At 31.3% G+C, this 20,000-nt stretch overlaps 1 protein-coding gene across 14 annotated transcripts in view; it reads right to left on the bottom strand.

The window, feature by feature from the left end:
• Positions 1 to 17,812, bottom strand: part of LOC124954537 (glutamate receptor ionotropic, kainate 2) — a 219,317-nt gene extending 201,505 nt beyond the window's left edge. For 4 of the 14 annotated variants that reach the window (XM_047507615.1, XM_047507617.1, XM_047507623.1 and 1 more), the window contains exon 1: positions 16,840 to 17,808. The gene's annotated coding sequence lies outside the window, so the exon portion shown is untranslated. Of the gene's footprint in view, positions 1 to 16,839 lie in introns of all 14 variants that reach the window. The other 10 variants (XM_047507621.1, XM_047507622.1, XM_047507626.1 and 7 more) reach the window with 7 other exon arrangements.
• Positions 17,813 to 20,000: the final 2,188 nt, after the last annotated feature.

Here is a 20,000-nt window from a genome sequence, read left to right as displayed (position 1 = left end):
TCGTTTCAATTCCATACTATGATTTCATTAATCGAACAGTTGACTTAATGCTATCTCGGTCATTCTATCACACGAGCTTCGAAATTGTCCTTCTTTTCTTCTAAAAGCTTAACTTTTGCCTTTGGATTACGTTAAACTACGATTAGTCTCTTTTTCAGAAGAGCAAGCGAAAGAGAGAGAGAGAGAGAGAGAGAGAGAGAGAGAGTGTGTGTGTTCTATACAAATATGATCTTATCGATATCGCCTTATAATAAATTCTTTTAAAAATCAATTATCCCTTTTCGAGATTTTTCAATCATATTTTCTTCTTCGTATCGGTATACATCAAAGATTAATATATATAAAACTATATGTTTAATTGCAAATTTGAAAAATATCGTTTAAAAAGAAGAAAATAAAGTGTAATAAAAATTTCAAATCATTTAAAAACCTTTTTGTACCCATACATTATGATTACAATTCGTATGAACGATTTCTATTAATTACAATATTTGTAGTTGTAATTTTAAAAATAAATACAATGTAAAAATTCTCGTCGATGTTTTTTTGAAAGTTACAAAGGATAGAAAAAGAGAGAGAGAGAGAGAGAGAGAGAGAGAGAGAGAGGATAAAAGAATATAGTAAAGAAAAGTTTGTGACAATAAGAAGAAGAACCACCCACGCTCGTCATAGTCTCGACGCAAATAGAGACACGAATTCTAAAGGGCAAAGAGCAAAGAGCAAAGGGTTTACCCAAGGCACTCGTAAGACTGTGAAAGGAACGTGGTAAGTTAGGAGAGACGACCGGGGTTAGGAAGGTTTGTAACTTCGAGTACGTACTTCGTAGTTGCTTGTCGTGAGTACATTTCTCTTCACTTTCGATGGATACTAATACATACGAACGGTGAGAAACACAGACCTATACATAACAAGTAGAAGATAGTTCATAATTATCGATCCTTCTACCATAATTTCTCCGTTAACTCAAAACTATTATCGTCTAGTTGACTCGACGAGATAGGTCAGTTGATTGAATCATCGAGATCTAAAGGTCATTTGTTTAAGTCGAATAATATCGAAGGCGATACATGCGATGATCTTTCTCAAAATCTTCAAAAATTTTTTTAATGTTATTAAACAATCGTATAATTAGACGGATGTTAAAATGATGCTAATAGATAATAATAAATATCTCGAGTGGAACGTTGTTATCTTTGTTATCGTTGATTATAATTAATGATTTCTTTTTTCTTTCTTTTCTTTTTTTGTTTCTTTTTTTGTTTCTTTTTTTTTTTATTTTTTTCTTTTGACCTGTGCTGACCGTTTATTATTCATCGTTGAAAAAAATGAAAGAAGGCGATTCGTGAAAATAAGTACTACTGGTGAACGACTTGGTACTAATTGCAAGATAACCAAACTTGAAGAGTTTCATAAAAAAAAAAAAAAAGAAAAAAAAAAGAAGAAGAAAAAAAAAGAGAAAGAGAAGGAGGAAGGAATAAAGAAAGATAGAAGGAGGGCTGTCTCGTATGGTAATGCTCGATAAAAGTATCCTTAAATAAAGAAGGAGTCAGCCTACCCTTCTCGTCTCAAGTGCAGAATGCAAAAGAGAAAATATGAAAAGATGAACTCGAGCCACGACCGTAATTACTTCTTACGACTTCTTATATTATATTACATATATAAAAGAATTTAAAGGAACGTTAAAAGTCTATTGCAAATTTTATGAGAAAATAATGACCGTTAGAAAATTGTCTAATTTCAGGTCGATTTTTTATATATTATTTTTCTATTCAAACATCAAGTATTACGTGTTTAATATTTCATAAGGAAAAGAAAATATTCTTTTTTAAATATTTTCGAACAATCGTTTACTTACGAATACAAGATAAGAAAATTTCTATTATATCAAATGAATGGAAGGACGATTTTAAAAAAAGGAAAGAAAGAAAGGAAGAAAGAAAGAAAGAAAGAAAAAAACATTACTTATTTTATTAGTATTTTTATAAAGTAAAGAAAAAATTATAAACCGGAGAAAAGGGATTCTCTTTTGTTAATTGAACGAACAAACTGTTAATTGTTGAACTTCGACGATAAAGTTTAACCCTCGTTTTATCTCAAAATTCTATTTACACCATACGTGCGAAATTTTTTCTCTCTTTCATCGCGAGAAACGTGTTTGTCATTTTTTTTTTTTTTTTTTTTTTTTTTTTTTTTTTTTTTTTTTTTTTTTTTTTTTTTTTTTGATGAAGATATGTTCGAAAGAAAAATTTACCCGAGTAAAACCGTTTTATACAATTAATTGTTTTATAACGTTTTATTGGCAATAAGAAAAAAAAAAAAAAAAAAAGAAAAAAGAAAAGAAATAATAATAATAATAATAATAATAATAATAATAATAATAATAATAATAATAAAGCGTAATAATCATATAACATATATTTTAGAATTTATTAAAAGAAATAACGATTGCAATAACGTGTATCTAAATTAACGACATTGAGAAAATTAAAAAGGAACAAAAAGAAAAAAAAAAAAGAAAGAAAGAAAAACCACACAGCTTCGAGAATATACGAGAAAGTTTTTTCATCCTACATTTTAATTGCAAGGTCAACATTGAATATTATTAAAAATCATAGGTACAATTAAATATAAAAATTAAGGTGACTGGAACTGAGAGAAAAAAAAACAAACAGAGAGAGAGAGAGAGAGAGAGAGAGAGAGAGGGAGAGAATTTGATAAACGCTTTAACTCAAAATAAAAACGTATGATAAATCTTAAGTTTCTCATTAGTCTATCAACTAATGTATAAAACTTTCTGTTATCATTATTTTAAGAAATTAACCAACCAACTCGCATAAATGAGTTAAACAAGAACTAACCTGTCAGTTCTCTCGTAGGAGTATATATGAAAAATGATTTAAAATTATGATCCCTTGAAGTTTATTTGACAAAGGCGAGATGAATTCTTTGAACTAGAAAGAAAGAAAAGGAAAGAAAGAAAAAAAGAAAGAAAGAGAGAGAGAGAGAGAGAGAGAGAGAGAGAGAAAGTGGTAGAGATAGAGATAGAGATAAAAAAAAAAAAGAAAAAAAAAAAAGGAAAAAGAATAGAGAAATCCTGTAGATTTTTAGTGTTCAACGTTTAGGAACCACAATTCAGTGAGCAAGCTGGGAAGGGTTGGGGGAAACTTGAAGGGTTGAAACTTAGTTGTTGGTGAAAGTCGAGCTTAGTGAAGGGTTGAAAAGGATGAGAGAGAGAGAGAGAGAGAGAGAGAAAGAGATGTACAGAAGCAGGATATAGAAGAGTAGAAAAGGTAGAATTGTAAAAAGGAACGAGGGAACGATGAGACATGAGACTTTTTACTGCGTGCAGTCACCTGAAATAAAATAATGAGAAGGGAAAAAATGAAAAAGACTCTTTACCCAGAGAATATAATGCAATTCTCAACGCGAGACCGCGCGTTGGTTCCGCGTTGGCTTCCATGGCCAACCTGCGTGCCCCGAGATGTATTATTTTACAGCCGACCCAGATGGCCCGACGTCGACTTATTGTTGCTATTTTACGCGAATATTTGACGTCGCATTGTGAACCGGCGACGTCCATCCTTTTCTTTCTCCCATTCTTCTTTTCTTTCTTCTTCTTTTTCTTTTTCTTTTTTTCTTTTTTTGTTTTGTTTTGTTTTGTTTTTTCTTTCTATCTTTCTTCCTCTCTGTCATTCTATCACTCTCTCTCTCTCACTCTCTCACTCTCTCTCTCTCTCTCTCTCTTACTCTCTCTCTCTCTCTCTCTCTCTCTCTCTCGCTTCATAGTTTTTAAAGGTCGCTTGGAAGAAAAGTTTTCGACGTCGATGAACTACATTAATAGACGTTCCGAAGCGTTTTCTCTCTTTAATTTCTTTCTCACCCTCTTCTTTTTACCTAATTTTTTTTTTCTTCCCTTTGTTTCCCTTTTTTTTTCTTTTTTCGTCTCTTTTTTCTCTCTTTTTTTTTTTTTTTTCCTTTTTTTTTTTTTTCTTTTTCTTTTTTTTCTTCTTTTTTTTTTTTTTTTTTGTTCTTCTTCCCAGATCTCCTCGTATCGACCTTTCGAACAACTCGATCGTTTTCTTCGCCGTATTAAGTAAAAGAAAAGAAAGTTAGATAAGAAAGAAAAAAGATAGTAGATTCTGTTTCAATGAAAATATACTCCTATTTATTTCTCTCTCTCTCTCTCTCTCTCTCTCTCTCTTCGTTTTTTAACGACGAAGAAAGAATGAAGAAAAAAAAAAAAAAGGAAATTGAAAAGAAAATAGAATGTTTTGTTTCGTAGAAAGATTGATCTATGATTCTCGTTAGCCGTTGAAATGATTAATGACAATAAACGTATATCGTTACTTTCGTATTATTTGACGTCATCAATGCGATCGTTCGCTTTAATCATAGATCTTCTAAAGAAATAAGCTTTGCTAGTCGTTCGATCATTGAGAATGTTCAATGCTTGGATGATACAAAGTTGAAATTTTGATAAATCGAAATTACTTTCTTTCGTCTTCTTCTATTTTTCTTCTTTTATAATAGATCACATATATATATATATATGTATACATATCTATATACACACACACACACACACACATAGCATACATACACATATACATACATATATATATACATATATACATATATATATATATATACATACATACATACATAGATACATACATAAATACATACACGCATACAGAGAAATTCACATACAAACATAAATAAGTACAATATCTACTTTATACTTATACATAAAAGGCAACTGAGCCGGTCTCATTTTATCGAAAAGTCGGAAACTGGCTCTCTCGAGCCACCAGGAAATTGCAAGTAAATTTTTGACGAGCTGCTACTACGCTTCGAAGGTCCGATAACTGAAGCGAGAGAGATAGAGAGAGAGAGAGAGAGAGAGAGAGAGAGAGAGAGAGAGAGAGAGAGATAGAGAGAAGTATAATCTGACGAAAAATATGAAGAAACACGAAAAGACTGGAATGAAAAGAGCGATTTAATGAGAAAAAAAAAGAGAGAGAGAGAGAGAGAGTTAGTATAAAATTGAAGAAAGATAAAAGAAGTCTCACTAGAAACTACTGTGAAAATTCTAGCAACAGAGAGAGAGAGAGAGAGAGAGAGAGAGAGAAATAGAGAAAAAAGTTCCCACGCATGCTCTCAACGAAGAGTAAAAAATGGAAAAATTTGAAATATAAAAAACCCCGGTGTATGACGACCGGCATGAAAGCGAAAGAATTTTCTCTTCTCTTTGACGATGATCTTCTGTAAAAAAAAAAAAAAAAAAAAAAAGAAAAAGAAAATAAAAAAAAAAGAAGCAGCAACTCAACTCGTGACTGACTCTAAACGAAGTTGAAATTGGTTGCGCTAGCAGTTTATCCGCTGTTATTACACGTTTATTCCTATTGGTACTGACAGTGTCACTCTCCTAATAAGTAGTAATATCACTGCTACTGATACTGACAGTTTCATCGTGTCACCTCTTATCATGAATCAACGTGGCCTGGCCGACTATTTCTCGCTTTGCACGCAAAACGTTTTTCTAATTAATCCAGAAACTACTCTACTACCGGGGACACTTTTATAGAATATTTCATTTCATCCACGAGTCACGTTTCTAGATAACTCATGTATATTCTCTTTCCTTATTCATCATCTTCTTCTTCTTCTACTTCTTCTTCTTCTCGTCTTCTGTTTCTGTCTAGTCGTTTCTTTTTTTTTCTTCTTCTTCTTCTTCTTTCTTCACTCCCTCTCTTCTCTCCTCATCTTCACTCTATTTTCTTCTTTTCTCTCTCTTGTTATTTTTCTTTTTCTTTTTTTTTTTTTTTTTTTTAAAGAATTCCAAATGGAATTTCAATTAGAATTTATAGCTTTAACTCTCTCTCTCTCTTTTTATTTTTTCCTCTTTCTTTTTTTCTTTCTTCTCCTCTCTACTTTGAGAGCATTGCTCAAGGTTGAAGATCGATCAAGGTCTTTTCGAGAACCTTCGACACGTTCTTCATAATTTCTAATTCAATCGATACTACATGACGGGAACTATTGACGAAATTATAGCTTGTCAATAATTTACATATTTAAACGATCGAGTTGGAAAAATGGCAATCGCCTGTTAAATTTTATCTACGTCAATATTTTATCTACGTTGAATAAATACGTTTAAAATTGTCACCCTACGCTCTACCCTCCCCTCTCCCTTCTTTCCGTTTTTATTACTTTACATATATATATATATATATATATATATATATATATATATATATCTAAATGTGCTATAGAGTTATATATTTGTTTGCTTCCACCTATCTATATTTTAATCTTTAAAACGAGCCATAACTAAAACGTTAAATCAGCTGTGTAACTTTCGAATTAAAATGCGAACAGGCCGGTAACTATGTCAATCTTTTTATTATATACGTCGCTCGATCGGATTAACTTTTTAGTCGTTTCGCGCACGATATTTCGTTTTCCTTTTCCTACATCGAATCTCACAAGTACCGTATTCGCATACGTATTCGAGCACACATACATACACACACACACACACACACACACACATGTATACACATATACATATACATAAATGCAAAAACGAGATAAAAATATATCAGAAGAGTTTATGGTATTCATTCGTTTTGAAATCTCTCGACAGATATCTAATATATCGATCCAATGACAGTAATCTTATAAAGTCCGATTGATTTTCCATTCGGGCATATTTATTATATGGACTATCTATCTATCGTGTTTATATTGAGCAATGAAACGTAATATTTATAATAAAAAAAAAATCAACGAGAAATCATATTAATTATATTATTAATAATAATTTACATTCGAATGCTAATTCAAACGTTTAATTTATCATCTCCTTATTGCAAATTAATTTCGTATGCCTTGAATATCCTCAAATCGCCGTTCTCATTTCTATTGAAAATTAATTAGGGTGATGTTTCAACGATGATTTCTATTTAACGAAATACTCGAGTTTGCATATGAAGTTCGATAGTAATTAACTTGTGTTAGGACGAACTCGAGATCAAAAATCGGTGAGATTGCCATGTGTAAAAAAAAAAAAAAAAGAAAAAAATAAGAGAGAGAGAGAGAGAGAAAGAGAGAGAAAGAAAGAGAGAAAGAGAGACACTGAGAGGATTTGGTGATTAAAAATCAATCAACTTTACTCGTGGTACCTATCGGTCAAGCACGAGGAGATTATCGAATGGTATTGATTAAAGAGCTCGAACCGATGACGGTGTTATTGAGATTCTTAAAATATATCGTGAAATCTCGATTCATCGTCGACAGCAATTATTATTCGTTTAAAAAGTTGTCTCTTTCTCTCTCTCTCTCACTTTTTCTCTCTCTCTCTCTCTCTCTCTCTCTCTCTTTCTCTTTCTCTTTCTCTTTCTCTTTCTCTCTCTTTAGCTCTTAAAAGTTATCGTCGGTAAAATTTCATATAAAAAAAAAAAAAAAAAAAAAAAAAAGTGAAGACATATAAGATCCAATCCAATCTATTTGTCTTAATAAGAATTGCAATTTCGTTTGCAATTCTTGCATTGTAAAAATTTTTCATTCGTAAAATATCTCATTGTAAAAAATTTCCATTGTAAAGTATTGCATTGTAAAAAGGAACTTTTCACAATTAATTCAATGTCAAGTAATGTGGATAAAAATTTTTTATCAAATCAATTCTTCCTTATTGATTTAAATGAATAATAAAAAAAAAAAAAAAAAAAAAAAAAATGTATCAGATCAGCGTGATTTTCTTGTTCTTTTTTTGTTTCTATTTTTCTTTTTTCTTTTGTTTTGTTTTGTACTTTTCCTTTTGTTTTTCATTCTTATACTTCTCAAGGTCTTAAACAAGAATTCTTTTTTTATTTTTTTTTATACGTCCTTTTTTTTCTTTTTTTTTCTCTTTCTTTTTTTTTTTTTGTAAGGAACAATACATATTTTTCAAAGGAGAAAAATCAAGATGTAAAAAGTGCAAGTGTCCGTTCGGATTCGTTATCTCTTCCTCCTTCCCTCCAAAAAAAAAAAAAAAAAAAAAAAAATAATTAAAGAAAGGAACAAAATAAAAAGGAAGAAAAGAAAATGCATTTGATTTCAAACGAACTCTATCGCAATATTATTTATTAATTATCTTTCTCAATTATTTCAAGGATCAATGGTGTATGATCGACGGTAATTGCATAGACAAAATGGAGAGATTCGTTTGTCGAGTTAAAGAAAAAAAAAAAAAAAAAAAAAAAAAAAAAAAAAAAAAAAAAAAAAGAGAAAAAGAAAAAAAAGAAGAGAGAAAGAGAAAGAAAAAGTGGAAAAACATTATTCACCGAGAGAATCGGATACTCTCTTAAATCGTCGTCCAAATATTTGCATCCATTCTATTATCTCGATGAATCTTCACTCGATTATTCCGTCGAATCGTGAGAAATTAAATCGCATAATTCATCATCGTACCACCATTCCAATTTCATTCTCCTTTTGACAATTCGATGATTTTCGAATTGAAAGAGGAGGGGGGTGGGGGGAAAAGAAGAAGAAGAAGAAGAAGTAAAGAGGATACGAACGATTATCGATTCTCTGACGAAGACCATGAATCTCTCGCGATTGACGCGAGTCTTCGTGGATTTGAAAAAAAAAAAAAAAAGAAAAAAAAAAAGAAAAAAAGAAGAAAGAAAGAGAAAGAAAAAAAAATAAAACAAACAAACAAATAAATAAATAAAATTAAATCAAAACGACAGGAAACGTAGGTAAAAGAAAACAAAAAAAAAAAAAAAAAAAAGAAAAAAGAAAAATTCTTAAATAATATGACAGACCGTCGTGATTTTTAGTTATTGTTCTACGTACGGACGAGAAATTCGGAAAATTTCATTGCAAAATTTAACTCGGTCAACCGGATTCCGCAACCATAGGTTTCATCGAATCTCCCACACCGTGTTGCCTCTTTCACTCTTCCTCTCTCTCCCTCCCTCACTCCCTCCCTCCCTCCCTCTCTCTCTCTTTCTCTCTCTCTCTCTCTTTCCATACCCCCTATACCTCACCCTCGTCGTATATAATCGATGTTTCTGCAAACGGGCGAACCACGACGTAGCGAGAATAGTTTCGAGTCCTTTTTTCGTTCCAGTTACGTGCTGCACAATTCCTGCGGTCTCATAAATCTCTTCCCTCTTCCTCGTTCTCAGTGTAGCTCTCTCAACTGCACCTCCTTCCCTCCTGCCCCATTCTCCTCTCCTCATACTCCTCATGGCACTCTTTCTCTTTCTCTTTCTCTTTCTCTCTCTCTCTCTCTCTCTTTCTTTCTTTTTCTTGTAATCGTCCATTACGCTCTAGACACTCGTCGAACCTCGTCGAACCTCGTCTTTTCCACTATTTGTTCTATCCATGAAGGTGCATCGGTCTCGTTTCTATAATGTGTGTATATATATATATATATATATATATATGCATGCGTGCATGTATATATGCATGTATGTATGTATGTATGTGTGTGTAACTTTTCGAACACTTAAGTAGCATTCTAAGCTATCTCTTACTCTTCTTAATTTTTTTTCTTCCTTCTCTCCTTTCTTTTCTCTTTCTCTTTTTTTGTTTCCTTTTTGTTCTTTTGTGTTCTTTCTTTTTCTTTTTTTCTTTTTTTTTTTTCCCCTTCTTTTTTGCTCTCTCTTTCTCTTTTCTTTTACTTTATCGGCCACTAAAGTCAAACGATATATAAAGAAACCTTCTTATGGTTACTTTTTTTTATCTATCTATATATATATATATATATATGTTTAAAATCACGAGTATCTTATCTGATCGTATTTTTTTATTGGTTTTTACGGAATGTTCGACAGCTTTTTAATGAAAATTTTGTATACGTGTGTATGTTTATATATATATATATATATATATATATATATATATATATATGTGTGTGTATATATATATATAGAACTTATCTCGAACTTTATAGAATTATTTTAACAAGGTAACATAATGTTTATTTCCGATAAATTCTCGACAACGTTGAAATATATAATTTCGTTGAATTTTACGTATTAAAACGATGTACTATAAATGGGATAGTTTCGAATAATCCGATACTTCGTTTAGTAAATCAAATTTCAATTTTATATCAATGAAAATATAATTTTTAATTAGAATAATTCAAATGATCATGTCATCGTTTGTTAGTATATTTTTACTTTACTTAGATCGAGATCATTTTAATCGGAAAGAATTATTATTCGCAAATTATATAAACTTTATTTATCGTATTTTCGTTTCTTTATTTTTCTTGTTTTTTTTTTCCTCTCTATTTTCTTTTTTTTATTTATTTTATTTATTTGTTTTTCTTTTTTTTTTTTTTTTTTTTTTTTTTTTTTTTTTTCCACCCATAGAAGAAGTCTCACAAATTAATCAGAAAATTGATACGAGAAAAGGATCGAAGAATTAGGAGAGAAAAAAAAAAAAAAAAGAAGAAAAGGAAGAAAATATAAAAAGAATTTAATCTCCTACGAAGTCTGGTCGTACGCACGAATAACATCCAAGCAACATTAATTAGACCCACAATTACGATAATGGGTGAGTTCGTGCATGGCAATTATCGTAGCGCCACGACGGTAGTTAATTAAGAAAAATTCAATTAAGCTCTTTTGGCGGGTACGAGACAGAGGGAGGTAAACGAGGAGGTGTTGGGAATATAGAAATGGCTAAAGCACAGGGAAAAAAAAGAGGGAGGAGAGAGAGAGAAAGAGAGAAAGAGAGAAAGAGAGAGAGAGAGAGAGAGAGAGAGATAGAAAAGGAAGAAACGAGAGGAAGGTCGGCTATTACGCGACGCGTGTACGCACATGATAAAAAGAAAAAGGAAAAAGGTTACTTCTGATCCTTTCGAAAGGACGCTTTTCTCATTTTTAGGGTTTTTCTTTTTTTATTTAATTATTTTTATTTTTTTTCTTTAATACTTTTCTTTGTGTTTCTTTATGCTCGTTGTCCCCCTTCACCGAGGAAAAAAATATTTAACGGCGCGTAAAATGATTTTGGTAGTGACGTAGGTCTGAAAGAATCAATCCCTTTGTTCCCCTTAATTTTGTATACAATTGCGAGAAACTATTTCCTTCTTTTTTCTTTTTTTCCTTTTTTTTTTTTCTCTTTTTTTTCGGAACGTTTGAAAATTCTGTTATTTTATTTTATTTTTTTTTTCCTCTCTTTGCTTATAAAGCTTATAAATTTTCAAAAGGGTAATGTTATTGAGGAATGACTTGATCGATACATTCGATCATACGCGTAAATACATATAAAGAATTTAATTAATTTAATATATTCCATCGATTTATACTTACACGAATAAAGTTTATCTGGTTAAAAATATATTTCTGATAACCATTAGAATAACGTTAAAGATGAAATATTTCGAAAGAAGATATCTTTGAAAATTTTCGATCTTCTTCCGTATATTTCGAAAACGTTCTTGATCCTTTTGACGTTAACGACCTAAATCCGTACACGTCAGTCGTCGAAATGGAATTATCTTCGGCTCTTATCGAATATCTAACTGAGATTATCGTAGAGGAATTATCAATGATTCGTTAATAATGTATAACACATACAACTTAACATGAATCGTAAATAATTAATTAATCATTATTAAACAATGATCGAAATATGATAATAATTAGAAAGAATAAAATTAATGTAAAGATAATAATAATAATTTTAAAATGTTATAAGAGTTAACACAGGAATTTCAATGGCACGCATCATCCCCAGTATATTCGATATTCCATGAGATAAGGGAAGTTTGTCTAACAGCAAACTAACCCCTAAACTATCCTCACCTACCAGTTCACCAATTTAACATTACAACTACCATCAACATCATCCTCATTTATACAAATTTCCATCTTCATCTCCATCTTCATCTCCATCTTCATCTCCATCTCTCTGTCTCTCTCTCTCTCTCTCTCTCTCTCTCTCGATCGAGTTCCACTTAACCGATGACTATCATATCTATCTATCTTTCTATCTATCTATCTATCTATCTATCTATCTATCTATCTATCTATCTATCTGTCTATTCAGTTGCCCAACTTTTTTTCTCTAACAATTTCCGATAGTACGTACGTACTCGTACATACGTACACAGCAATCTCGGCAAATTGCAATGGACCATACAATACGGACGCAGTTGCTCGTACGACCAAATCTCGTATGCTATGGTTCTCTTACGCTCGTTCTTGTCGAAAATTCGTGGCACAGTACCAGAGTGAAATTCAACGATAACAGAGAGACTGCATCCTACTTCACTTTGTATATATATATATATATATATATATATATATATATATATATACTTTTTTGACTTAACAACTTAAAGAATTAGTATACTAAAGCTTAAATTCGAACAAAAATATTTATCTTATTTTATCATTGACATTAGAGAAGTATAGCGACTTATTATTTTTACTTTTAAAAGATCATATGATTTCGGTAATCATATATATATATATATATATATAAAGAAAAAAAAAAAAAGAAAATATTTTATATATCTCATTGTTAAAGAAGACTTTATTTTAAATATATATATAAAAATAATTCATCGAGATTGTTCGTAGACTTGAAAATTAAATCGTTATTATTAGTTCGATTGTATTCAATCGTTTTGCTTTATACATAGAACATAAGTTTATCGATCATTAAGATCAACCATTTAAGATAATTGTAGATTGTTGCTTATCTTCAGGCGCGAAAACCGGCTTAATGTTCTATCGTCTTCCGTAGAGAATTATCGAGTTAGTTAGCCGAAGTTATTCTACCAGACTAGTCAGCAGTAGTGCATCCTTGCAAGTTTACGTTCACCAAAGAGATATATTGTCCGTTAGATCGACTATGTGATAACTGAATATGGGGGTCTTCTTCGTTTACTTAAACATTTCTTCGCTCATCTGTATATTTAAATATTACATTAAACTTATTGCCTTTTAAAATAATAATAATATTATCTAATAAATTTTGATTTGTAGAACAATATATATATATATATATATATATATATATATATATATTGTTGAGAAAAAAAATAATGATAATAATTTAATATGCACAAATAAATTAATCCTTGCAAAATTTTATATAAATATGATTATAATTATTTCATTAAGATTAGCAAACAAAAAAGGAAAGAAAAAAAAAAAAAAAACATAGAAAGTAAATATACCAAATGGGATATAAACTACGAAAAAAAAAAAAAAAAAAAAAAAAAAAAAAGAAAAAAAAGCAAAAGAAAAAGAAAAATACAAGCACACACGATTTCCTTAGTCTCATCAGTCGCGTAATAATAATTAGAGAAAGAAATGTTTAATTAATTAAATGCCGCAAAAATGTAAGCTTTTTAATTCGTGTTCGTCCCTTGTATAACATAACTTGTAAGTGTATCCTTTTCATTTTAGTCGACAAAGTTAACGCTACCGCCTACCACATATTCTTTGTTCCTTTTAATTTCTTAAAAGCCATGAAATGAGAAATGAGAAAACGGTGGAATGCCTGGAGGCATTCGTAGACTTTCTTTAAACTTAATTTTCCTTTCGTTAAATCGCTTTGTCAAATGCAACGATTAATCTCAAAGAAACAGTTTCGATTCGTCCGCTATTTCCTTTTGTTTTCTTTTTCTTTTTCTTTTTCTCTTTTTTCTTTTATTTTTACTTATTTATTTATCTCGTCCAAAGGGAATTGGTGGCAACGCTGAATAAATAATTTTCAAATGTACCAATATATTTGTATTATAATAATAATAATAATAATAATAATAATAATAATAATAATAACAATTATAATTATTAATATTATTATATCGATGTTTTAGTAATAATAATTACAACAGAAATTGCAACGTCTTCTTCGTTACTTTGATAAACGTTTGAATGGACAACGTAATGAGAAAATTTTCGCATGACTTATCTCCTTGAAAATTGTTCTTAACAATGTGATATATAAAGTATGGAGATATTTGATAACGTTTAATCATTATTTTATACGAAAAGTAATAATTAATAATTAATAACCAACCAATTTTCATTAAGAATTTCAAACGTTGAATTGAAGAAACAATTTCTAATTTATAAAAGGAAACAAAGTGCGTATTAGAAATTTTAAGAATTTCTTTTTGGGCGTACTTGAGTGAAAGGAAGAGGAAGGAGGAAAGAAAAAAATAAAATAAAAAAACAGAGAAATAAAAAAGAGAGAGAAAAGAGATAACCGATAATGAAAGACAGACGGAGAGACAGAAAGAGAGAGAGAGAGATAGAGAGAGAGTGAGTATCCAAAGGTATTATCGACTCGATTACGTAGAGAAGGCTACGAAGTAGACAATTTCTACTTTGGATCGACGAGAAGTACCCTGGTTTTCTTCTTTGACGCAAAAGGGCAATAGAGACTGGGCAACGTTCGACGTTCGATTTGGAAAATCCCTACGAGACCGGAATCCAGCCGAAGTACTTCTATTCGGAAGTGCACTTTGAAGGAGTTTCCAAGTCAGTTTATACGTAGATATGGATCGAATATACATATATATATATATATATATATATATATATATATTTATATATATATATTTATGTATATGTATGTCTATATATATATTTATATATATACGTATATGTATATACTTATATATATATATAAAGTTTGCGAAAGTTTAGGCTACCTGACTACTCCAGAGATTGTGAGAGTTAGAGCGAGAAGGTTAGAGAAGAATAGGAACGACGAAACGGTGGCCGTTCGAGTTTGAATTTACATTTAATAATTGCATTCGATTAATATTCATTGGAATGCAAAGCGATTCTGTAAAACGGCAAATCCACCTTCCTATATATATATATATATATATATATATATATACATATATATATATATATATATATATATCTTTTTTTATTTCTCTTTCTTTTTCTCTTTTTCATTCTCTTTTTCTTTTTTCTCCTCATTCTTTATATCTTTCACTTCGACGTCCGGCAATACCACAAGGAAAATGGAAATTTTCTAAACGTTTTGCAAAGTCTTAAACGATCAAGAGAAAACGATTCAGTCTCTTGAATCACCTAGTGGCAAAGAAATAAAATTCCGTCTCTCTCTCTCTCTCTCTCTCTCTCTCTCTTTTTCTCTTTCTTTGAGAGAATTCTAATGAAATTCGTCTTCGAGCTGGAAGTTCTCGACGGGACCACTAAATTTATTTACCCGAGTAAAGATCGAGAGTGAACGGTCTGCCTCGATCTACCAAGGATTTCCTTTCGTATTTTCTATGTATTTCGTAAAATGTAAGTAAAATCGAGACATCCAAGTTAAAGTTGAATTCATTCTTTCAAATAAATATTCTTTTTTTTTCTCTCTCTCTCTCTTTTTTCTTTCTTCTTTTTCTTTTTATTTTTATTTTTCTTCATTTCCATTCTCTTCTGCTTCTTCTTTTCTTTTCCTCGTTTTATAGATAAATAAATTGCCTGTTGTAAGATAGACTTTTTGATTGGATAATTCCAGTTTATTGATAGAATCAAATGCAATTTATTTATTTATTGCAAAAATAAAATAAAAAAAAAAAAAAAAAAGAAAGTATTAAAGAAATATATATTATGAAAAATATGAAATATGAATTTAACGTTATCATTTAATCTAACATTTATCATCGATGATCTCGAATTTTAATCTAAATTTGAGAATCTCCAATGATAAAATCTAATGGAAGATCATAGACAAAGTTATTATACACGGAACGTAAGTGTACCAATTACTATGAAACTCGAATCATCAGATTTCGAAGTGAAGGTTAGAATCAGGGATAGATTTGACTATCCGATGTCATCGAAAGATACGTTCGAAACTTTTGAACGTTCTAAGGTAACTCGAATTTCTATTCGATCGAATATGCGATAACGTCTCGTTTACATTGATGAGAACGCACGTAATCTAATCTGACGTCGAACGAAACGATTCGAATTTCGCGGCCATGATACTACATAAGCGAGTGACTCTCTGGACCGATAATTATCAGAGTGCATCGTATGTCAGCAATGTCACTTTGAATCTTTATACAGAAGGATCGGATCTATATAGAAAAAAAAAAAAAAAAAAAAAAAAAAAAAAAGAGAGAGAGAAAATTATCAATGGAAATTCTTTCGTTCATTCTTAAAACGATAATTTAATTATGAGAAATTAAATGAAAAATTTCAATATCTAATATTTACTATTTGACGATACGTTTATTATGAAATATCATAATCTATATAAATTTTCAAAAAGAATCCATTTAAACATTATTCGTCTTTAAAATAATCTGACAGAATTAGATCAAATTAAATAACATTATAAACGATTAAAGCCATAAAACGATTGTTTTTCTATGACTCGTTGATGAAACGAGTACGTGATTGTTCAGAATTAAATGTCTCAGTATATTATTAAAGATTTTTCATTCTATAAGAAATAGAAATACTTGCTTGTAAAAGATTAGAAAAGAAAGAAAATAAAGGAAAGATAAAAAATAATTGGATTGATCGAAGATCAATCGTTTCTATTTGTATTACAACGAAGAAAAAAATCAGACGATCTTCATCGAAAATTTTCCCCCATAAGTACGATCCCCATAAGATAAAGTTAACGTAACGAAACTTGCATCTCGACTCGACGGTACACCGAAATCTTTCTGAAAGCGTTTCACTTAGAAAAGATAAGAAATAAATAGAGGAAGAGAGATAGAGACAGAGAGAGAGAGAGAGAGAGAGAGAGAGAGAAAGTAACAAACAAAAACAAAAACACAAAACAAAACAAAACGAAATTAAAGAAGAGAAGAAAGAACGAAAAAAATGTTCATACCTGAGAAATCTTCGTTAGAGCATCGTGTCGATCCTTATATCTTCCACGAAGAAAACAAGAAACACACGAGTGATAAAAAAAAAAAAAAAAAGGACTCTTCTAACACCTTTCGTTTTTAGCCATTTGAAAGAAAGCACATTGCCTTTCTCCTTGATTTGTCACAGAAGAAAAAAGGAGAAAAAAAAAAGGAAGAAAAAGAAAAAAAAAAGAAATATCAACACGTTCGTCGTCCTTTCAAAATGTTAACAACAAATCTCACAATCATACGTCACCGTATTTGAACGTCTCTTACGGGATGGAATGATATTTCTCGAATCTTTTTCCGAACAATCGAAACACAATAATCACGAGACACGCACACACGACACACGTCGATTAGATTTTTCTCCGGCAGATTAGGAGAAATGAATTAGAAGAAAATATAAAAAAAAAAAAAAAAAAAAGAAATATTAAAAACGAGTTCAATGAATTGATAGATCGACGATGGGGAAAATTAAAGGGAGAAATAAAGATTAGAAAATTAAAGAAGAAAATCGTTGTAGATAAAAACGAGATGAATTTCATACGAGTTATTAATAAATCCTTGCGTTATAGGTCCATCCAAAGGTCCGTCTGTCCTCCAGGTGCGTGCATATGTGTGTATGTGTATATATGTATGTACGTGTGTGTATATATGTGTGTATCCGAGGGTTTGTGTATTTCTTTATCTTTCTATCTTTCTTTCTTTCTTTCTATCTTTCTATCTATCTCTATCTTTTTCTTTCTCTCTCTCTCTCTCTCTCTCTCTCTCTTTCTCTCTGTCTCTCTCTCTCTCTCTCTCTCTCTCTCTCTCGTGCACACACGCGCGCGAGCCCGCTCAACGTTCGTGCGTACGAAACGACGGCGTATGGCAGACTGGACCGAATACCGGAGACTGCCCTTGGCAGCTGCGTGTTCGCTCTGACGCCGGCGATAACGACGACGACGACGGCGACGGCGACGACGACGACGACGAACGACGCCGACGCCGACGCCGACGCCGACGCCGACGCCGCTCGTAGCAACCGTGGAACGACGCGGAACCGTCCTCCGTGGCGCCCTCTCATATCTGTCTTTCTTTCTCTTACACTTTCCCGATGCACCTTTTCCACCCTCTTTGCTATTTCTTCTCTCTCTCATCTCTAACATGTTCGATGTATATATGTGTGTATACATATATATATATGTATATATATATATACATATATATATGTATATATATATATATATATATAGTGTGTACATGTGTGTTTTCGTATATGTATGTATCTCTCTCTCTCTCTCTCTCTCTCTCTCTCTCTCTCTCTCTCTCTCTCTCTCTCTCTCTCTCTCTCTCTGTCCTATATCTCTGTTTCTGTCTTTATCTCTATCTCTCTCTCTTTCTCTATCCTCTTACTCTCTATCTCTATTTCTCTTTCTCTCTCTTTTACACATACTCCAGTCTCTATCCGCTTTATTCCTATGTTCGCCTCTCACGGACGTTCCCAATCGGCGTTTCTCTCGCACCCACTATGCCCTCCCCTCTCTATCGATCCTCCGGGAAAGGCCCTCTCTCTGGTGCGTTCCATTTACCAGAGGGTACGTTACGATCCTCTCTCTCTTTCTCTCTCTCTCTTTCTCTCTCTTTCTCTCTCTTTCTCTCTTTCTCTCTCTTTTTCTGACTCGTGGTCGAAAGAAGACTGGCTAGTAGGCGACTCGAAATTCTTCAAGACCGTATTAGACCTCCTCTTTCTCTCTCTCTCTCTCTCTCTAGCATCAAGCTGGACCATTGAAAATGGTCGATGTAAGGTTGTTTGAAAAAGGGAAGAAAATTCGCAACCTCTGTGTTAGGAGTTTTCTTTCTTTCTCCTCTTTCTATCTATCTATCTGTCTATCTATCTATCTTTCTTTCTTTCTTTCTTTCTTCTCTCCTTTTATTTTTATATTTTTTTTTTCTTTTTTTCTTTTTTTTTTACTCGAGTCCTTCCCAAAATTAGGGGTTGTTCTCTTGAGATATTGGATAAGATCTTGAACGATCGAAGTGTTAGGAAAATCATGGCCAAATTTTGACTTCTGTTTTCAAGTTGGAACGTCTTCTATTCAGATAGAATTCTACGAAATTTCATTGGCCCGATAATTTTCTTTAAATGCTAAAGATACGAATCTGTTTCTTCGCTTTTTTTTTTTTTTTTTTTTTTTTTTTTTTTTTATTTGTTTTCGTAATATTATTTAAAAAATGACAAAAGCGAATCTAGTTACGACAAAGATATCTCACAATTTTCATCCTATTTTAAGTGATAACAATGCGTATATAATTTTCGTACTATTACATTTGTTCTCTTTTTATTTTCGTGAGATGACGAAGAAGAAAAAAAAAAAAGAGAGAAAAGTTTCCAAGATAAATAAGAGAAAAATTACAAACGATTCGGGAATGAATTAAAGGTAAAAAAAAAAAGGGGTCAACAGTTTGTGAAGGAAAATGAAAATGAAAAGGAAAAGGAAAAATGAAGAAAAAAAAACAAAAAAAAACAAAAAAAAACAAAAAAATAGAAGAAAGAAAGAAGGATAGAGAGAAAGAGAAAGACAATCTCTTGATTTCATTTCTCTTTCAAGCTACGTGACCTTTCCCCGTTTCAATGACGATGCATTCGCGCGATTGAAACGTGGCACTACTTAAATCAGAACCCTATCCATGTCACCCTAAGTCTGAGCTTAAAGGTAGAAGGATAAAAGCATCCTCACATTGCGAGCTTCTCGTATATACACGAAAGAAGAGAGGAGTTAGGGTAAAGAGGAGAAAACATTCGCGAAGAGAAAAAAGGATTGTTCGTGACTTTCAAAGTTATCCGTGTGTAAGCCTGACCCCCCAACGTAAACCTTTAACCTTTTCGAAATACCAATGCTTTCTTCTTTTGCAAACTTTTCTTTAAAATAAACTTTTCGATGTTAAAAGAAAGAAGGAAATTGGAAAACTTTCGAATACTGATATGCATTTGTTTGTTTATTTGTTTGTTTATTTGTTTGTTTGTTTGTTTATTTTTTCTTTGGAACATTAACACATTATCCGCTGTAAACCAATTTTACATAAATTCATATACATATGTATCTATGTATGTATGTATGTATGTATGTATGTATGTACGTATGTATGTATGTATAATAAT

The sequence above is a fragment of the Vespa velutina genome, chromosome 15, assembly GCF_912470025.1.
Source record: "Vespa velutina chromosome 15, iVesVel2.1, whole genome shotgun sequence".
NCBI lineage: Eukaryota > Metazoa > Arthropoda > Insecta > Hymenoptera > Vespidae > Vespa > Vespa velutina.
This window is presented reverse-complemented; position numbering and strand designations above follow the sequence as displayed.